Source organism: Anas platyrhynchos, chromosome Z, assembly GCF_047663525.1.
Source record: "Anas platyrhynchos isolate ZD024472 breed Pekin duck chromosome Z, IASCAAS_PekinDuck_T2T, whole genome shotgun sequence".
NCBI classification, from domain to species: Eukaryota; Metazoa; Chordata; class Aves; order Anseriformes; family Anatidae; genus Anas; species Anas platyrhynchos.
In genome coordinates, this window is record NC_092621.1 from 32,395,681 (window position 1) to 32,415,210 (window position 19,530).

General features: G+C 37.6%; 1 long non-coding RNA gene across 10 annotated transcripts in view; it reads right to left on the bottom strand.

Annotated features, from left to right (window-relative positions):
* LOC113840240 (uncharacterized) overlaps nt 1-19,530 on the bottom strand; it is an 829,451-nt gene that overhangs the window by 412,646 nt on the left and 397,275 nt on the right. For all 10 annotated transcript variants that reach the window (XR_011806072.1, XR_011806074.1, XR_011806073.1 and 7 more), the window contains exon 5: nt 16,769-16,812. This is a non-coding gene — a long non-coding RNA (uncharacterized lncRNA). The remainder of the gene's footprint in view (nt 1-16,768; nt 16,813-19,530) is intronic.

Consider the following 19,530-nt stretch of genomic DNA (forward strand, 5'->3'; position numbering starts at 1 on the left):
AAAAACTGGCTGGACGGCCAGGCCCAGAGAGTAGTGGCGAATGGAGTGAAATCCAGCTGGCCACAGGTCACCAGTGGTGTTCACCAGGGGTCGGTGTTGGGGCCCATCCTCTTTAATATCTTTACTTATGATTTGGATGAGGGAATTGAGTGCATCCTCAGTAAGTTTGTGGATGACACCAGACTGGGGGGAAGTGCTGATCTGCAGAGGCACCTGGACAGAATGGGTTGATTGGCAGAGATGAATGAGATGAGGTTCAATATGGCTAAGTGCTGGGTCCTCCTCTTTGGCCACAACAACCCCATGCAGTGCTACAGGCTTGGGGCAGAGTGGCTGGAAAGCTGTGCAGAGGAAAAGGATCTGGGGGTGCTGATCAATACTCACCTGACCATGAGCCAAGCGTGCCCAGGTGGCTAAGAAGGCCAACAGCATCCTGGCTTGTATCAGGAATAGTGTAGACAGCAAGACCAGGGAGGTGATTGTCCTCTTCTATTCTGCTCTGGTGAGGCCGCACCTTGAGTATTATATTCAGTTTTGGGCCCCTCATTACAAGAAGGACATTGATGTCCTGGAACACATCCAGAGAAAGGCTACAAAGCTGGTGAAGAGCCTAGAACACAAGTCCTATGAGGAGCGGCTGAGGGCACAGTGGTTGTTTAAGTCTGAAGAGGAGGCTCAGGGGAGACCTTATTGCTCTCTACAACTACCTGAAAGGAAGTTGTGAGGAGCTAGAGATTGGCCTCTTCTCACAGATAACTAGTGATAGAACTAGAGGGCATGGGCTCAAGTTATGCCAGGGGAGGCTCAGGTTGAAAATTAGGAGACATTTCTTCTCAGAAATTGTAGTCAGACATTGGAACGGGTTGCACAGGGTTGTGATGGAGCCACCATCCCTGGGGGTGTTTAAGGATAGGTTGGATGTTGTGCTTAGGGATGTAGTTTATTGGGTCACGTTAGTAGTAGAGTGATGGTTGGACCAGATGATCTTGGAGGTTTTTTCCAACCCTAATGATTCCGTGGTTCTATGATTCTAAATCAAGGTGAACACTGAAAGTACATCTGACAATCATATACACAGGGAGATTATGTTTCCTTTATCTTGTTCTGGTAGCCACACCACAACCTTTAGGTCTAGAATGGGTATCTCTGCACTACAGTAGCTCGTTCTATATGAGCACAAAATAATAAAAGCACTGGTGAATAAAAAAGTGAGATTTCTGCTTCAAAACATGAGTTCAAAAATTAAGGAAAAAATGTGACATTATTTAGCAGGATATAAACATTGTAAAATCTATACAAACTAAGAGAAACAGAGATTCTAAATGGATTAGTATGGAGTGAAATCCAGTGTGTCATCTCCAAACTACTGAGTATTGTTTGAAATATTAACAAAACTCCATATGTATTGCATATTTGCTATGAGAACAACTGATTCTGATTGTTTTAGTGTTCACAGCATATAATTGAAGGAACATCATTAAGTAGTAGGTACATCAGCATATTGACAAAACACTAAATTTGGTGAAATTAAGATGATGAATCCAAGACCACCTGCTGAAACTGAACAGGTACAAGTCAGGTATAAGTCTATGAGACCCAATGATATGTATCGCAGGTTCCTGAGGGAACTGGCTGATGTAGTTGCCAAGCCTCTCTCCACCATATTTGAAAACTCATGGCAGTCAGACAAAGTCTTTGGTGACTGGAAAAAGGGAAACATCACAGCCATTTTAAAAAAGGGTATAAAGGAGGACCTGGAGAACTATAAACCAGTGAGCCTCACCTCTGTGCCTGGGAAGATCATGGAACAGGTCCTCCTGGAAACAACGACAAGGCACATACAAGGCAGGGAGGTGATCTGAAACATCCAGCCAGGCTTCAAGGGGAAATTATGCCTGACCAATCTGGAGACCTTCTATGATGTAGTAACTGCGGCAGTTGACAAGGGAAGACTGAACAACGTTGTTTACCTGAAATTCTATAAGGCTTTTGACATGGTCCCACATAACATCCTGATTTCTGAATTGGATAGATATGCATTTGAAGGGTGGACTTTTTGGTGTACAAGGAATTGGCTAGATGGCCACACCCTGAGAGTTCTGGTCAATAATTCTATGTCGAGATGTAGGCCAATGATGAGCGGTGTTCCTCAGGATTCTGTCTTGGGACCAGTACTGTTTAATATCTTCCTCCGTGGCATTGAGTGCTCCCTCAGAAAGTTTGCAGATGACACCAAGCTGAGTCGTGCAGTTGATACAACAGAAGAAAGAGAAGCCATCCAAAGGGACCCGGACAAGCTTGAGAAGTGGGCCCATGTGAACCTAGTCCATGTGGGAGATCCTGCAGCTGGGTTGGGGCAATCCCAGACAAAAGTCCAGACTGGGTGAAGAACTCAAGACCAGTCCTGCAGAGAAGGACCTGGGGGATTCTGGGGTTCTGGTGGAGGAAAAGCTTGACATGAACCAGCAGTATGCAAAAGGCCAACTGCATTTTCTGGGCTGCATCAACAGAAGCATGGCCAGCAGGTCAAGGAAGGAGATTGTATCCCTCTACTCTGCCCTTGCAAGGTCCCACTTGGACTACTGCAACCAGTTCTGGGGCCCCCAAAATGAGTAAGATGTGGACCTTTTAAGTGAGGTTCAGAGGAGGGCCACAAATTTGATTAGGGGGCTGAAGCCTCTCTCCTATGAAGAAAAGCTGAGAGTTAGGGATGTTTAGCTCTAGGGTAACTTCATTGCAGATTTTCAATATTTAAATTGGGTTTATAACAAAAGACAGAGAGAGACATGGGAAGATACTGATAGGACATGGAAAAAAGAGTTTTTAAACTAAAAGAGGGGAGGTTTCAATAGATATTAGGAGGAAATTCTTACTCAGAGTGTGGTAAGGCACTAGAACAGGTTGCCCAGAGAGGCTATGGATGCCCCATCCCTGGAAGCGTTCAAGACCTTGGCTGACTGGGGCCCTAGCAATCTGATCAGTATGTGGCATCCCTGCCACATTGCCCATGGCAGCAGGGTTGGAACTAGGTGTTTTTTAAGGTCCCTCTCAACCTAAGACATTCTATGTACGAACAAAAAATCAGAAAGCTTACAATGAAAGTAGAGAAAATATTGTAGATTAACATGATTTTTAAGAATTACACATATAACTTTTAAGGCAAAACTTGTGTACAGATCTTACTGTCTATTCTAGATATTCCAAAAGATGCCTGGGCTACTTCTCTGAACATGTTTTTAACTTTTATAGCAAAAAAAAATCTTCATTAACTTCTGATAATCACATGCAAACACTGAACAGTCTAAATGCTCATTTAAATAAAAGAAAATATTTTTTAGGTCTTAATCTTTGTCGTATAAACTATGCAAACACAAACAGATACAATCTGTCACCTATTTCCTTTGAAAAATATTTATAATTCAAAATGTTTTATTGTGAAACTATCAAAAGATTTTTATTTATTTATTTATTTATTTCCCCTAAAAAACTGTGTAATGGCTTGGATAATTGCAAATAGCTCAGATAAATATTTTTTATCCAATGTGCTATCTATCGAAAAACTCAACAGTAAAAAATTAACTCTGCTTGATGAGCCTTTTTTCTGATATTTCACATTTAATGCAAATATGTGTCCTCTGTGGAAAATGTTCAGTGAGTTATATTCTCTGACATTTAATTCTTCTGTATGGTTATCATTAGATCCATTATCAAACAAGGGACAAAATGCTATGTAATGTAATATTACTTCTAACACTCTTCATCTCCAGAAATATTCACATCTCTTGTACATTGTTATTCTATGTTTTTTTTTTTTTTTCTTTATATTCTGGCTGTTTGAAGAAATATATTTTATGTCAACCAAAAGATTTTCTTCACTGCTCTGGGATATCTAATGTTTTAGCTCTTGGGCTTTTGAGTCATTAAGGAAATTTTCATGTTCAGTACCCTGCAACAGATTCAGCCTTGCATAATTCAAAACAACTTCACACCACTTACAGTAAATGGTCCATGCAGAAATGTTTGTTTTTCTTATCCATTCTGTCCCTTCTTTGCTGTTGATTGATTGATTTATTTATTTGACCATTTTTTCATTTTTCTTTCTTCAATTAATAGTAAAGGGTAAAGTAACTTCAGCTGATTATCACAATGAATAATGATCAGGTGATGAAAAAATGACAGATTGTTATAATTTTAAAACTTCTGAAAAGTTGAATTTATCTACCACACTTTTTTTGTAAATACATCCATACTTCTGCCCGATACTTTAATTATCAAAAAAAAAAAAAAAAAAAAAAAAAAAAGCAAGTGGGAGAGTCTTGAGTCTTTGCAGCCAGACTGGAATACTTTGGATCCTGTTTATGATTATAGAATGAATACAGTCCTGAAGAATTGCAAATTTGGAACTATTGTGAAAAACTGTAGCCTGAGTAGTAAGGAAAAAAAAAATAAAATCCTAAAAAGGCATCCAAAGGGGAAGAAAAGTATGAAATATCTAGGTTGGTCAAAGCAGGAAATGAAAATATAGCACTACACTAAGAACAGGTTAGTGAACCTAAGAAGAATTAACATTATTTATTTATGGAGGGGGACAGGGATACACAATCAAAATAAATAAAAAATAAATTAAAAAAAAAAAAAAAAGGAATCAGGGATTCTTCGGAATTAAAACAAATAAAATATGTCAAAACAACAACAAAAAAAAAAAAACAAACATTAAATCTGGTACTGTTCTCTGATGGTATTATTTCACTGATCAGTTTTGTATCGAATGACAAAAAATAGTGTCATTCAGCAGGCCTTTTCTATATGTAGCCATAAGAGAAAAACATAAATTAATCTAGTCTGCTCTAAGTTATACTTTCTTTAGCCCACTTATCAAATAAATTGCTGTTCTTCAGATTTCTTTAAATTTCACTTGGAAATACATCCAGTTGAAAGAAGCAGAAAAAAAGGACTGTGGCCTAGAAACACTAATTGAATAAAAGGAAGAGGAGGAGGAGGAGGAGGAGGAGGGGGAGGAGGAGGAGGAGGAGGAGGAGGAGGAGGAGGAAGAGGAAGAGGAGGAGGAGGAGGAGGAGGAAGAGGAAGAGGAAGAGGAAGAGGAAGAGGAAGAGGAAGAGGAAGAGGAAGAGGAAGAGGAAAGGAGAAAGAGAAAGAAAAAAAAAAAAAAAAGAAAAGAAGGAAAATGCAGACCAATCAGCGAAATCTTTGTTCTAAGTGGGTATGCCCAGAAACATTCTAAAGCAGTCAGAGAAACACCTGGAAAAGCACAATAGGCACAGTGTGATTTAGGATTGCTTCTCAGGCAGAGGAGTTTATGCTTAATTACACAGTATCCTTTGAAAATATTTCTGTTATGACAGATTAGAGAAATGTTCCAGATCCTGTAAAATTACTCTTTCAAAATGCATCTGGAAAATTTCCACGTAGAAGATGAGTGGTTAACATAAATAATACCGCATGTAGGAAAATGACCAGAAAGAGTTCATTTTCTAGTAAGTGTTACACATTCTCCTCCTCTCTGAATTCCCTTATCAAGCACCACAGGAATAAGGAAGAAACATAATATGGATTAAATTCTATTCAAGTCACTTTTGCTCCTGTCCAATGTTGAACAGATAAAATAAGATGAAAATATCCCAGGAGAAATTTACATTTTCTATTTGCATCAGAAATAGTCATTTTTTTTCTGTTTGAGTTAAATAAAAACATAGACCCAAGTTAAAGCAGAATGCCCATTTCATTATCAGTATCTGTAAGGAAGAGATTTGACTGTGCACATACCATTGCCTCATCTCTTATATCTATATTTCCTAGTGAGCTCCGAGGCTCTCTCCTACATTTATTTCTTCAAAGTTTGATAAGATTATGTGGACCATAAAAATAGTAAAATGGCACAGTAACTGCCTTCATTTTATGGCTTTGTTAGTATGGATGGAACTTCAGAATTAGGGTTTTATAAAGTTTTCATAAATTAGACCTTAAAATTTGATTTCAGAGCATAAACAATTCCAATTAGGAGTTCCTGCTTTTCTAAAGTAAATCCTAGTGATAAAAATGATAGTTTATAATAGAGAAAAGTTAAAATATTTACCTTTTCATGTTTTTTTAGTTCACTATTTCTCTCCTTTGTTCACTCCTTCTCTCCACAAAGATCTCCACCTTGTCATAAAAGACAAGACTTTTATGTCTTAAGAAAATTTCAAGTTCTTCTGGGGGAGATGGGTATTTGTACAACCCTCTAAAATGCAGGAAAGTCATGATGCATCATTATGCTAGCATAGCATGATTGACAAACCATGTTTCAAACACATTGAGTAGAAATTTGACATTAAGTACAAAGTATTGCACATGTGAGGTGAAAAATGTGTTTGCTTTAAAAATGCGTTCATTTGTTTTTATAAATTCATGTACTAGCAAGCCAATGAATAAGTTTTTTGTTGTTCAATATGGCATTTTTATTATCTCTTTATTCTTTCAATGCACAGGTCCCTAAGAAGACAGTTTTTCTGGGGGAGTCGGAGGCAAAGGAGACTACAGTCTTCACTGACAAAAAAATTAACTCCAAGGAAGTCTTTGAAATGTCATATTACATTTATGAAGGATTAAAAAAAAATCTGGACTACATATAAAATTCTTAAATAGTAAGTTAACTTTCTTTCTAGTAACATTTTCATTGTTGTTGTTTTGTTTTGCTTTTTTTTTTTTTTTTTTTTTTTCACATAGAATCACACACAAAAAAGTAACACCGAATTGTCTAGGTCAGAAAAGACCTCAAGATCATCGAGTCCAACTTCTGACCTAACACTAACAAGTCCTCCACTAAACCACATAACTAAGCTCTACATCTAAACTTCTTCTAAAGACCTCCAGGGATGGTGACTCAGCCACTTCCCTGAGCAGCCCATTCCAATACCTAACAACCCTCTCAGTAAAGAAGTTCTTCCTAATATACAACTTAAAACACCCCTGGCACAACTTTAGCCCATTCCCCCTCATCCTGTCACCAGGCACATGGGAGAATAGACCAACAGCCACCTCGCTACAGACTCCTTTAATGTACTTATAAAGAGCAATAAGGTCATCCCTGAGCCTCTTTTTCTCCAGGCTGAACAAACCCAGTTCCCTCAGCTGCTCCCCATAAGACTTGTTCCCCAGACCCGTCACCAGATTCATCGCCCGTCTCTGGACTTACTTGAGCACATTGATGTCCTTCTTGTACTGAGGAGCCCAAAACTGAACACAGTACTGGAGGTATGGCCTCTCCAAAGCCAAATACAGGGGGACAATCACTTCCCTAGCCCTGCTGGCCACACTGCTTCTTATGCAAGCCAGGATGCTGTTGGCCTTCTTGGCCACCTGAGCACACTGCTGGCTCATATTCAGCCGAGTATCCACCGATACTCCCAGGCCCTTCTCCACCAGGCAGCTTTCCAACCACTCCTCTCCCAGCCTGTAGCTCTGCTTGGGGTTGTTGTGCCTCAGGTGCAGGACCCGGCACTTGGCCTTGTTGAACTTCATACAGTTGGCCTCAGCCCATTGGTGCAGCCTATCCAGATCCTCCTGCCGAGCCTTCCTGCCCTCAAGCAGATTGATACACACACCTAACTTGGTGTCATCTGCAAACTTACTGAGCACAACTCTTTGGGCCCAGCTATCCAGCCAGTTTCTAACCCAACGAAGCGTACGCCAGTCCAAGCCACAAGCAGCCAGTTTCTTGAGGAGAATGCTGTGGGAAACGGTGTCAAAAGCCTTGCTGAAGTCAAGGTAGACCACATCCACAGCCTGTCCCTCATCCACCAAGCATGTCACTTTGTCATAGAAGGAGATGAGGTTCGTCAAGCAGGACCTGCCTTTCATAAACCCATGCTGACTGGGCCTGCTCATGTGGTTGCCCTGTAAGTGCCACGTGATGACACTCAAGATAATTTGCTCCATGAGTTTCCCTGGTACTGAGGTCAAACTGACAGATCTATAGTTTTCCAGGTCTACCCTCCCATCCTTGTTGTAGATGGGCATCATGTTTGCAAGGCGCCAGTTGACTGGGACCTCCCCTGAAAGCCAGGACTGTTGATAAATGATGGTAAGCAGCTTGGCCAGCTCCTCTGCCAGTTCTCTCAGTATCCTCGGGTGGATCCCATCCGGCCCCATCTACTTGTGTACATCCAAGTGCCGTAGCAGGTCACCAACCATTTCCTCATGGATAGTGAGGGCCACATTCTGCTCCCCATCTCCTTCCACCAGCTCAGGGTACTGGGTATCCAGAGAGCAACCGGTTTTGCCGCTAAAGACTGAGGCAAAGAAGGCATTAAGCACCTCCACCTTTTCCTCATCTTTTATAACTAAGTTCCCCCCTGCATCCATTAAAGGATGAAGATTCTCCTTAGTCCTCCATTTTGCACTGATGTATTTGTAAAAACATTTTTTGTTGTCTTTAATGGCAGGAGCCAGATTGAGCTCCAGATGAGCTTTGGCCTTTCTAATTTTGTCCCTGCACTGCCTCGTAACATCCTTATAGTCCTCCCGAGTGGCCCACCTTCTTTTCCAAAGATTATAAATCCTCTTTTTTCTCCTAAGCTCAAGCCACAGTTCTCTGTTCAGCCAGGCTGGTCTTTTCCCACACCAGCTCGTCTTGGGGCGCATGGTGACAGACTGCTCCTAAGCCATTAAGATTTCCTTCTTTAAGAGTGCCCAGCCTTCCTTTGCTCTTCGGAACTACCTGCCAAATGACTCTACCAACCAGTGTCCTGAACAGTTCAAAGTCAGCGTTCCAGAAGTCCAATATAGTGGTTTTACTGGTCCCCTTCCTGGCTTCTCCAAGAATAGAGAAATATACCATTTAATGGTCACTCTGCCCAAAACAGTTTCCAGCCACCACATCTCCCACCAGTCCTTCTGTGTTTGTGAACAGAAGGTCTAGCGGGACACCTCCCCTGGTAGGCTCACTAACCAGCTGCTTCAGGAAGCTATCTTCCATGCTCTCCAGAAACCTCCTAGACTGCTTTCTCTGGGCTGTGTTGTGCTTCCAGGATATATCTGGGAATTTGAAGTCCCTCACAAGAACAAGTGCTGATGATTTCGCAACTTCTGCCAGCTGCCTGTAGAACTCCTCATCAGTCTCCTCATCCTGGTTCAGTGGCCTATAACAGACCCCCACCAGGATGCTTCCCCTGTTGGCCTCCCCACCGATACTAACCCATAGGGACTTAATCTTATCATTCCCAGCCTCAAGTTCCATGACGTCAAAACTCTCTCTGATATAGAGAGCCATACCACCACCCCTTCCATGCTGCCTGTCCCTTCTGAATAGCCTATAGCCAGTCATTGCAGCACTCCAGTCATGAGAGTGGTCCAACTACGTTTCCGTGATGGCAACCAAGTCGTAGCCTGCCTGCTGCACGATGGCTTCCAGCTCCTGTTTGTTGCCCATGCTGTGTGTATTAGTGTAGATGCACTTCAATTGGGCCTTTGCCTTCTCTCCCAGCCTTGCCATTGTTCCCCCTGGCACAGCCCTAACAAGCCTTCTTTCAGCTCTGTTCCCCTTCTTACCTAGTTTAAAGCCCTCTCAGGAGCTCCCCACCAGCTCCTGGGCTAGGATCCATTTTCCCCTAAAAGATAGGGACCTGTCTGCAACCATCAATCCAGGTGTTGAGTAAAGTGCCCCATGATCAAAAAAAAAAAAATTTCTGTGTTGCAACCAGCCTCTGAGCCACAGGTTTATCAGGTGGGCTTTCCGTGCCCTCTCTGTACCCCTCCCTGCCACCGTAGGGATGGACGAAAACACCACTTGTACTCCTGCCTCATCCACTAACCGTCCCAGCCCCCTAAAGTCCCGTTTTTCATTGTCTTTAGGCTTCTCTCTTCAATGTCATCACTGCCAGCCTGGACTATTAAAAGAGATTAATAGTCAGAGGGGCGAATGAGGTTGGGAAACTTTCTGGCAATATCCCTGACCCTGGCCCCAGGGAGGCAGCAGACTTCCCTATGGGTAGGGTCAGGCCGACAAATAGGGCCCTCTGTTCCCCTGAGAAGAGAGTCGCCCACAACAATAACCCTTCTTTCTTTCTTGGTGGAGGCAGTCCTGAGGCGTGGAGTCAGCTTCCTCGCTCTTGTCATCCTTCTGGGTAGACTTTCTATCTCTTCCTCAGCTACCGGCCTCTCAATCTCCAGGGCCTCAAACCTGTTGCGTAAGGGCACCTGGGAAGGTGGGGCCAGTGGGGGGGGCATCACCTGCAATGTCAAGCAGGGACCTGTTTCCATTCCTCCTCAACTCCTAGGTCCCCTCCGTCTGCCTGACAGCAACAGGGCAGGGGTCCACCTCCATTTGGGGTTTCTCACCCTGATATCTGTGCTTCAGGCCGCACAGGGAGTTGCTCTACAAGTCTATCTCCTGCTCACACTCCCTGATATCCCCCAACCTCTCGACCTCTTCCTTGAGTTCTGCCATGAGGCAGACCAGATCATCCAACTGCTCGCACCTCATGCAATTTGTCTCTTTGCTCCCCGCAGATGGTAGCAGCAGGCTCAGACACTCCCTGCATCTGGAGACCTGATCTGCTGTAGTTTTGAGTGGGCAGTCAGTCTGTGTGTGTGTACAGACTTCCTAGAGAGAGCACTGCACCTGGTGGAGACAATTGCAGCTGAGCTAGCGGTAGAGACCAACACTAGAGGTGTTTTTTGTATGGGTGGGGGGGAATGATCTGCCCTTCCTGCTCACCCTGCCTGTGCGAATTGTCATGCCACTCCATTCTGATGCGCCAAGCCCTGTTTGCCCATCCTGTTCACCGCGCTCCCTAGGGGCAGCTTTTTTTTTTTTTTTTTTTTTTTTTTCCATGGAGGGGAGCTGCTGGCTACACCTATGCCTTGTTCACGTCTCGTTCAACACCCTCGCGAGGGCTGTTGGGTCCTGGCAGCTCCCTCGAGTGGGCTCGATGCTGAAAAAATTAGCCCTGCCTGTAGGATCCCTCGCTTCACTGCAGAACGCATCTGCCCCGGAGCCAATCACCTCAACAAGCTGATCTTTTGTTTTGTCACCTGACAAAAAAAAAAAAAAAAAACAAAAGAAAACAAGTTTTGTTTTGTTTAAAGGTGCTACTTAGGGAAGCTGTCCACTTTCTAACTGGCAGTGCATTCATGAGTTATTAGAAGTCTTGGTCATACCGTATTTTTGACACAACAATAAACAAAGTATAGCTAGATTGCACATTTCACAATAAGCAATACATGAAAAATGTATCTAAGTGTTGATTAAACATCTCTTATTCACTCTAAAAACATATATGTATAAGAAAAAATTTAATTGTAAGCCAAAAAGCTATATAAACTACCTTTAGACATTGTGTTAATTTTCTCGAAAATTAGTTTTCCACAAATTTTGATGGAAAAGTTCCCAGGTAACCAAAATATGTGAATGCAATAAGCATTTATGGAATTTTACCAGCCTGTGATTGAATACCTAACAGTCCAAATTTTGACATACATTTGGAGTCCTTCTCATATTTCTGATGTTTTCCAATCTCATTTTTCACCTTTTTTCGGAGGTGAAAAAAGGTGAAAATTCCTCTGCCTCCCTGCCTCCTCCCCCTTTCCCCCCTGCAATGGGGAATTATGCAACTGCACATAACCTGTTTATTTTTTATCTGAGCTGCACCACAGAATTTCTTTGTCAACAACACTTGAAATTGAGAAAACTATGGTTTTAGCAGAAACAGTCAGGACTTGACTGGCAATCCATGAACCACAAACACTCACAGGGCTCCAGGGGAAGAAAGATACAGCTGGGAACTTTAGTAGAGTGTAGATTTATGGGACTAAACTTCTGGCCTATGATTCAGAGGAAAACAGACAAAAACCTTGCTGAAACCACATGAGTTTCATTTACCAAGCATGTCTAAATTAAAAAGTTAACAACAAAAACAACAACAAAAGTGGACACATTTGTGTCCAGATTTTTGATTTTGTGAAGATCTTCTCTTTGGTCTTTCCCTGGAATTATTATATCAAACTGTATGGGATGGGGGAAAAATCATTTCAAAACTTTCATTTTAAATACTAAGAAAATATAGGTTTTTCAGTTCTGAAAATAAGCAATATAACATCCTGGTTCCAAAAACATCAGATATCATGTCAACCTGAATTCTGTTATTGACATTTACATTTTTTTCCCATTTCAGTTGTTACTCAAATATAATATATATGTATTTTTAATCATCTTACCAAAATAATAGAAAGCTTTCTGCTGTGTGCAGAGAGACAAAACTAAAAAATATCTTTAACTCAAGAGCCCCAAAGAAGCCATTTGCTCAGAAAGCACACTATCTGGACCTCAGTTAAGAAATGAACAGTTGAAGTAGATACTGAAAGATTTTTTTCTGGATATCATACGAATATGATGATGTCAATACATGCGTATCAATGACAAGATGTAGGTACTATATAAAAACACTTCAAAACATAAAAAGCATTTTTATTTTTTTTTAGCTCATTTTAAGATACAGATGCTGATGCGTGATGATGTAACTGATGTTGTATTGTTTAGTTAATTAAAATAGATTCTTTTCAAAACTAAAAAGCCATGCAGATTTGTTTACAATGGTTCATTCAAAAAAAATAATTGTTTTATTTGTTTTATGTCAAAATAAAAGTGTGAACATTTAGTGACTTGTAAAAATTTTGGTTTTGTTTCTGTATGAACAATTTTAAAATAAAACAAACAAAAATACTTTATGTAATAGATTCCCTTCAAGTGTATTACTTTCATCCATTCCTTCACTCATTTCCTCTTCTCATTTACTTTTCAAGATTTCCTTCAAGTTTATTTTAAAATATATGGTCTATTTAATGCACTGATCTGAAGTTTAACCACACAGAAGATTTTTTATTCTGTTTCTTTGTAACAGGCAGTGTTCATAAAGAAAGAGCAACCATCTTCACAACACGGTTTACATTATTTAATGTATTTTTTATATATACTCTTATATATATATATATATATATATATATATATATATATATATATATATATATATATATTGTATATAATATATATATTCAATATTCATTTTATTTCTTTAACTAGGCTATTCCATAATAGTCCTTTATTTGCAGTAATAGATGTAATTATTCTGCCTTGCACCAGAACACTTCTGATGGCTCCTCAGAGGGAAAGAAATAGAAAGGTGAAGATTTTTTTCTAGTCTAATGTTTTTCAGTTGTCTAGTTGCCTTTGAGCAATGGTAACATACGTGATTATATCAAAACAAAGTAGAACTGAAAACCATTTTATATCCTTTTAAATACACAACATTTTAAAGGCATTTTTAACCCCAATATTTTATAGGACTGGGTTATAAGAAGGAACCTATTTTATCATTATTACAAGGGTCTTTGAACAGAGCAACTATTGGAAACTGTTCAGTGTCTACAGTCTACAGGACTGAAATATTTTTAAAAAGACATTATATATACTATATATATATATATATATATATATATATATATATATATATATATATAATATTATATATAAAGTACTTTATAGACAAAATCCTTTTTAAATGAAGAAAGTATCTGTTTCCAGACTCCATTTCTTAGAAAATTTTCAAAGGCATATAAAATATGTTAATGAAATTTATTATATATTAATGGAGATATCATGGAGTTTCATATTTTTCTGATTGATAAAGTAAATATTCAAAGCAGGTGTTAAATGTCAGCCATTTGGCAGGACAGAACAGAATTATTTTATCAATTAAATTTTGGTATCTCAGTTTTAATTTCTCTGGAAAAATACATAGTTTTTATTTTGAAAGGAAGTTTGGCATTTTATTTTCTGATAATCTAAACCTGTTCTTTTAGGCATTTTGTCAAAGTTAAACCTTTTTTAAGAGTTTACTTGAAAGAACATTTATTTTATTATTTTTTTTCACTCCATAAGTGCAGTCTAGGATTAACCAAGTGAATGACAATGTCAGAAACATTATCAGATGTCTATTGTTGACATAATAGCTTTACTTTGTAATCTGAATTTTGTATAACAGCATGTTTATTCTAATGACATCTCTGCTGGTTAGAAATAATAATCTGCAAAATACTGGACTTTTTTTTTTTTTTTTTTTTTTTTACTGTTTGGAGTATGGTACTATACAAGTGAGACTGTAGCAGTAGCAGCAGGTTTTGTTCAAATATAAACACAGATACTATTTTTGTGATCACTACTTCTGGAGATATTTGAATCCAGTGCTCTGGGCACAGTGGAACATTTTAACAAAATAAGACTTTGTTACTGGAAGCGCTGTTATGGGTGTACCTTTGCAGTCCCTGGCACACTCCCCTCAACGTCCAACCAACAGATTTCACAACTCACAACCTATTGCAGAATGGAGAAGCTAAGAAAAAAAAAAAAATTTATAGGCTACTATGTTAGAGTTTTTCATTATCATTAGTATGATGTGTGTATTCAGAACTATTTCAGGAGTTGGACTTGATTATCCTTAGGGGTCCCCTCCAACTCGGGATATTCTATATTGATTCATCTTTTTGATTGATTTCATCTTTTTTATAGATTGAATCATATTGATTCAATCTATATGATTCATCTTTTGTTTTCTGATTTGCACTGCCATTGGAACTAAAGCTTATATCTTTATAACTTGTCATTGTTAAAAGAATGTAAATTAGTACAATTTTAGTACATATTTGGTTAAAAGGTATGTAGTATGTATGCATAAGCATACTACTGTACTTTGATATTTGAATCAAAATAACACATTTTCCTGTTCACTTTCCCTTTTTCCGCTTAGATTGCCAGAAATGTCTTTTAGTTGTTACTTGCAACAGTTTAAAGTAAACTGCATCCATAGAGTCTTGTGTCTGAACAGGTCTTCATTTAGGTTTATCTTTCTGATTTCTAAATGTTTTGTTCAGATTTTTTTTTTATGAATGATCTCATGTCTGCAACGTAATAACTTAAAAGAAAGAAACTTCATTTTCCCTTTTTGGCTTCCTTCCTCCCATTAGAACTTAATCTCTTGTCTACTGAAAATATCTTGAGGTATTATCAGGATATGATTGTGAACAGTAAATATCTTCAGAACAAAAAGACATTTGTGAAACAAGTAAAATACCAATTTCTCACTAGGTCTGAAGGCAGTATAGCTTCAAAGCTTAAGGGTTTATGTCAAATGATTCTTAGAGTGCACTGCAAATTTGATTGGAAGGATAGTGTATTCTCACAAAACACATAAAAGGAAAGGGAAAATGAAACTCATTAATTGAGGTAATAAAGTTTTATGTTCAAGCAGTGAGGTGGCAAAAATTAATACCACTCTGTCAAATGGAAAGGAACTGTGACAACTGAAATGAAATTGAAGATATACCTCAAGTGATTTCAATGTCTGTAGGAGATTGCTTTTATGTTTGCGGAAAGGAAAAATTAAAGATTCTCTCAGGAGCCAGACACAGATGATCTACTCCCAGTATTGCTCATACCTTCGACCCATTGCATCCTTTGCTGTATAGTAAAACAAAATTCATTCTCCTAGCTGGAGAACTTGTTTCTTTTAGTACTGGAGTTAGTCTTTGGTCTAAAATCCAAGTCCTAAATTCATAACACCAACAGTAAAATTCCAAGCATGCTCATGTATAGGTTTACAACTGGAGGGTTATAGTAACTTTACTTTTCCTATAAAAACACATTTTGTAGTATCTTTAACACACAAAAATAAGGATTAGCAGCCAACATTTTAACATAACATAACATAACATAACATAACATAACATAACATAACATAACATAACATAACATAACATAACATAACATAACATCTCTTGGAAATAAGTATTATATAAATTACAGTAACGATGTATTTCCCTACCAATGCCATGACAACTTCTTAACATACCTGACATACCTGACATATCACTTTGCTTCTAGCCTGTGTCTATTTAACAGATATTAGCATGTTCATATCTGCCCAGACTATGACATTGGGTGATTGGATTCTGACCACGCTTTTTACTGAGATTTTTCCCAATATTGGGAAAACAATACAAAAGGTAAACAAGAAAAATACTTCAGTTTCAAAGCTCATTAATTATGATATTTGAAAGAGTGACATGAATTGTGTATTATCTTTATGTCCTCTTCTACAGTTAAAGCAAGCAAGCAAGTAAACAAACAAACAAAACATTTCCAAATAATAGAGAAGGGAGACACTTCTTGTGGAAAATAATAATAATAATAAGCAATTAACAAGTAAGCTAAAAATACAAACACTTTTCCATATGATCTTTAAATATGAAAGATATACATCAAGAAAAAGCCACCAGTAAGTGTATTTTACCACCTTTTTTTGTTTGTTTGTTTGTTTGTTTGTTTGTTTGTGAGAGGAGTTCATCTCCTTTGGGGATATTTTTCTAGAGGAAAGTTACTTTTCAACAAAACCACCCAGGATATTTTCCCCTTTATACAATTTTAGGAGGTCATGAGAAATATAGATGCTTAAATATTTGATATTAACTTACTAAAAAATTAATATTGATATTTATACACACTGAAAATGATTTTAATTAGGCAAAGCTCCTGCTGAAATCAATGTGAAACCTGAATAAACATTGTGGGACATAGTAAATAGCCCTCATTGGCAGAGGTTTACTATTTTTAAAATTTATGGATAATGGAGACATTTAAAAAAAAAAAAAAAACAAAAGCAAGAAAATACAGACAAAGTATAATTATAGTAGTAATAGTAATAAAAAAAACCCTTACTCTTCTCCAAGGCACATCCTGTTGCTGTATCTCAGGACAGAGATCTAAAATAAGAAAAAATATTGTTTGATATTAGTGGCAGTTAGAGGAATTGTCAAATACTAGGTTTTAATGCATACAGAGGTTTCTATTTGTTGTTAGGAATAGTCAGAATTAATACTCAAACACTGCAGTATCTATAAAAAACAGAAAGGAAAAAATAGTGAAAAAAATGTGGAAATTCACCTTTGTAAGTCTTTATTTCCTAATTGTATCTGAAGCTGATGTGACTAAATTTTATTTTTATTTTTTATTTTTAATATTTTAATTATAATTTGCATTAATTTAATGTTTATGTGGTCATATGTGAAAGTTTAAAATTATTCACAATTCAGTGTACTATTGGTCTCCCTTTCAAAATGTCTATCTTCGTAATTCTTTAATCATTATGTAGGTATGCATTCATTTACAGATTTTAATGACATTTAAGGACCAACTCAAATAAAAAGGTTATAATGTAAAGCATTAAAATGCAATGTTTGCATAAGACATTCTATGGAATATTATGTTGCCTCTTTATTTTATTTTATTTTATTTTATTTTATTTTATTTTATTTTATTTTATTTTATTTTATTTTATTTTGTTTTGTTTTGTTTTGTTTTGTTTTGTTTTGTTTTGTTTTGTTTTGTTTTGTTTTGTTTTATGTTATTTATTTTATTTTATTTATCTTAGTTTTAAGTTGAACTCAAGTAATAAGAATTAGATGGTAGTCTATCAACATCAACATCAGTGTTCCTACATCTGAGTTCTTGATGGTATTGCAATAACACGTACTTTTTGGGTATAATTTTAACATTCCATTTCAGGACCGCAATAGTTCAAAAGGATGAAATTTTAACCAGACTTGAGAATGGGCACTTTATTCACAAGTGGTTTGGCCACATATTGTATTTATATTATGATCTCTAATTTACACATCCTAAGATCTTCATGAATTCAGGAGGTGTAAATGTTCAAAAGCTTGGGAACTTCCTGAGACTCCTTCCTGTTGGTACAGGTGTTTAAGCACAACTAATGTGAAACCTATCTATATGCAATATTCACATAAATATTCCAAATCCTTCTACTCAGAAAATCTTAAGTTTGAAATTATGGGTCTGCAAGGCATAAAATTAATTAGAAATATTATCTGGAAGCTGAAATCTACCATACCAGTAACATAAAGATTTCATTTTAACTGTGCAGTAGTTAGAAATGTTTAATCTTAAATGTCCAAACAGGGGAAAATTGATTGATTCCAGGAAGGATTTATTTATTTATGTATTTATGTATGTATATATTTATTTATGTATTTATGTATGTATTTATTTATTTATGTATTTATTTATTTGGGGGGGGGGGGAAGTAGAGGAAGACATTTAAGCAATTTGGCCATGTAAATAATGAATATTTGGTACTGATCTGGGATCAATATTTTTCAAATGTATTATTGGAAATACTGGCAAGTGTTCAGAAAGCAAATAAAAGTTGAATAAGAGTAAAAATTTCAGTCAAGAGTTCCATCAGAAATAACATATGGCCAATTCATGATACGGATGACGACACTGCTTATTACTGGTCTATATGTGGGCCTGTTGACATAAACAGTTATTGAAAATTTTAGTCCCTTTGCCACAAAAAAAAAAAAAGGCAAACAAATGAAAAATAGGAACATACACACAACCATCCAAACAAAAATCAACCAAAGAAAAACAAAACAAACAAACAAATAAATGCCACAAGACTGTTGCCAGCCTGGCTGTCTGGCTGTTTTTTTAATAATAATACTCCATCAGGGCTGGAGGGAGACTTATTGTGAACGGCAACAGTCTACCCCATGACTCCTCCAACTGTGTTGCAGAAGAGTGCAGGTGTCACAGTAGGGCAGTGGGACGTGAAGGCTCAGACCAGTCAAAACATCTCAGCAGCAGGGAGGTCAGTCCTATTAGGAGCTTTACCTTTGGTAGGATTTTAAATATACACCAAGCATGCAGTCTTGAATCATTCACCTCATGGGGATGGCCCCTCACTCAGGTGTTGTCTGTTTGGCAGCCGAGTGTCATTTCCTCATGGAACAGTTACTTATTTCTGTTACTTCTTTCTGCCACTCTTCCTACTCCATTGTTCAAAATACCAAATTTTTTATTATGTTCATTTATCATTTATGATCAGAGATATTGGAAAATGGTCCTTTCAAATAAGTTAGTAATTGGCTTTCGATAATAGTCCTACCTCCACTGTCTTTCTGTCCATTTTCCTAGACTTGTAACCAAATAATGGATTACTCAAGGGGTTAAAGTTTACAAGAATTACAGAAATAAATCGTTTCAGGAACTAATCAGTTATTCCAGTTAGTGTCAGGAACTGAAACAAAACAGAACAAACAAACAAACAAAAATAAACAGAAGTCAAAGCTATGATTTGAAGTTCTGTTGATCATTTAAGAAAAACAATTCTTTATTGATAACAACTGAGAGACCTACTTTATATTTGGTGCATTTTATCTCATACTTCAAAATTAAAAATGTGATGCCATGCCTAGATAAATGTTAAGGACATCAGCAGATATTCTCAGATTTATTATGGAGACGTCTTAATCAAGAGTATCTGATCCTTCTTTAGGGACTTGCACTAATGGGATACTTATGATTCAGCTATTGCAGTTCTGATGATGAGTGTACGAATGTTGACACCATGGATGTAAAGCCATTGACTAAACATTAACTTCATTTATGGAATGGTA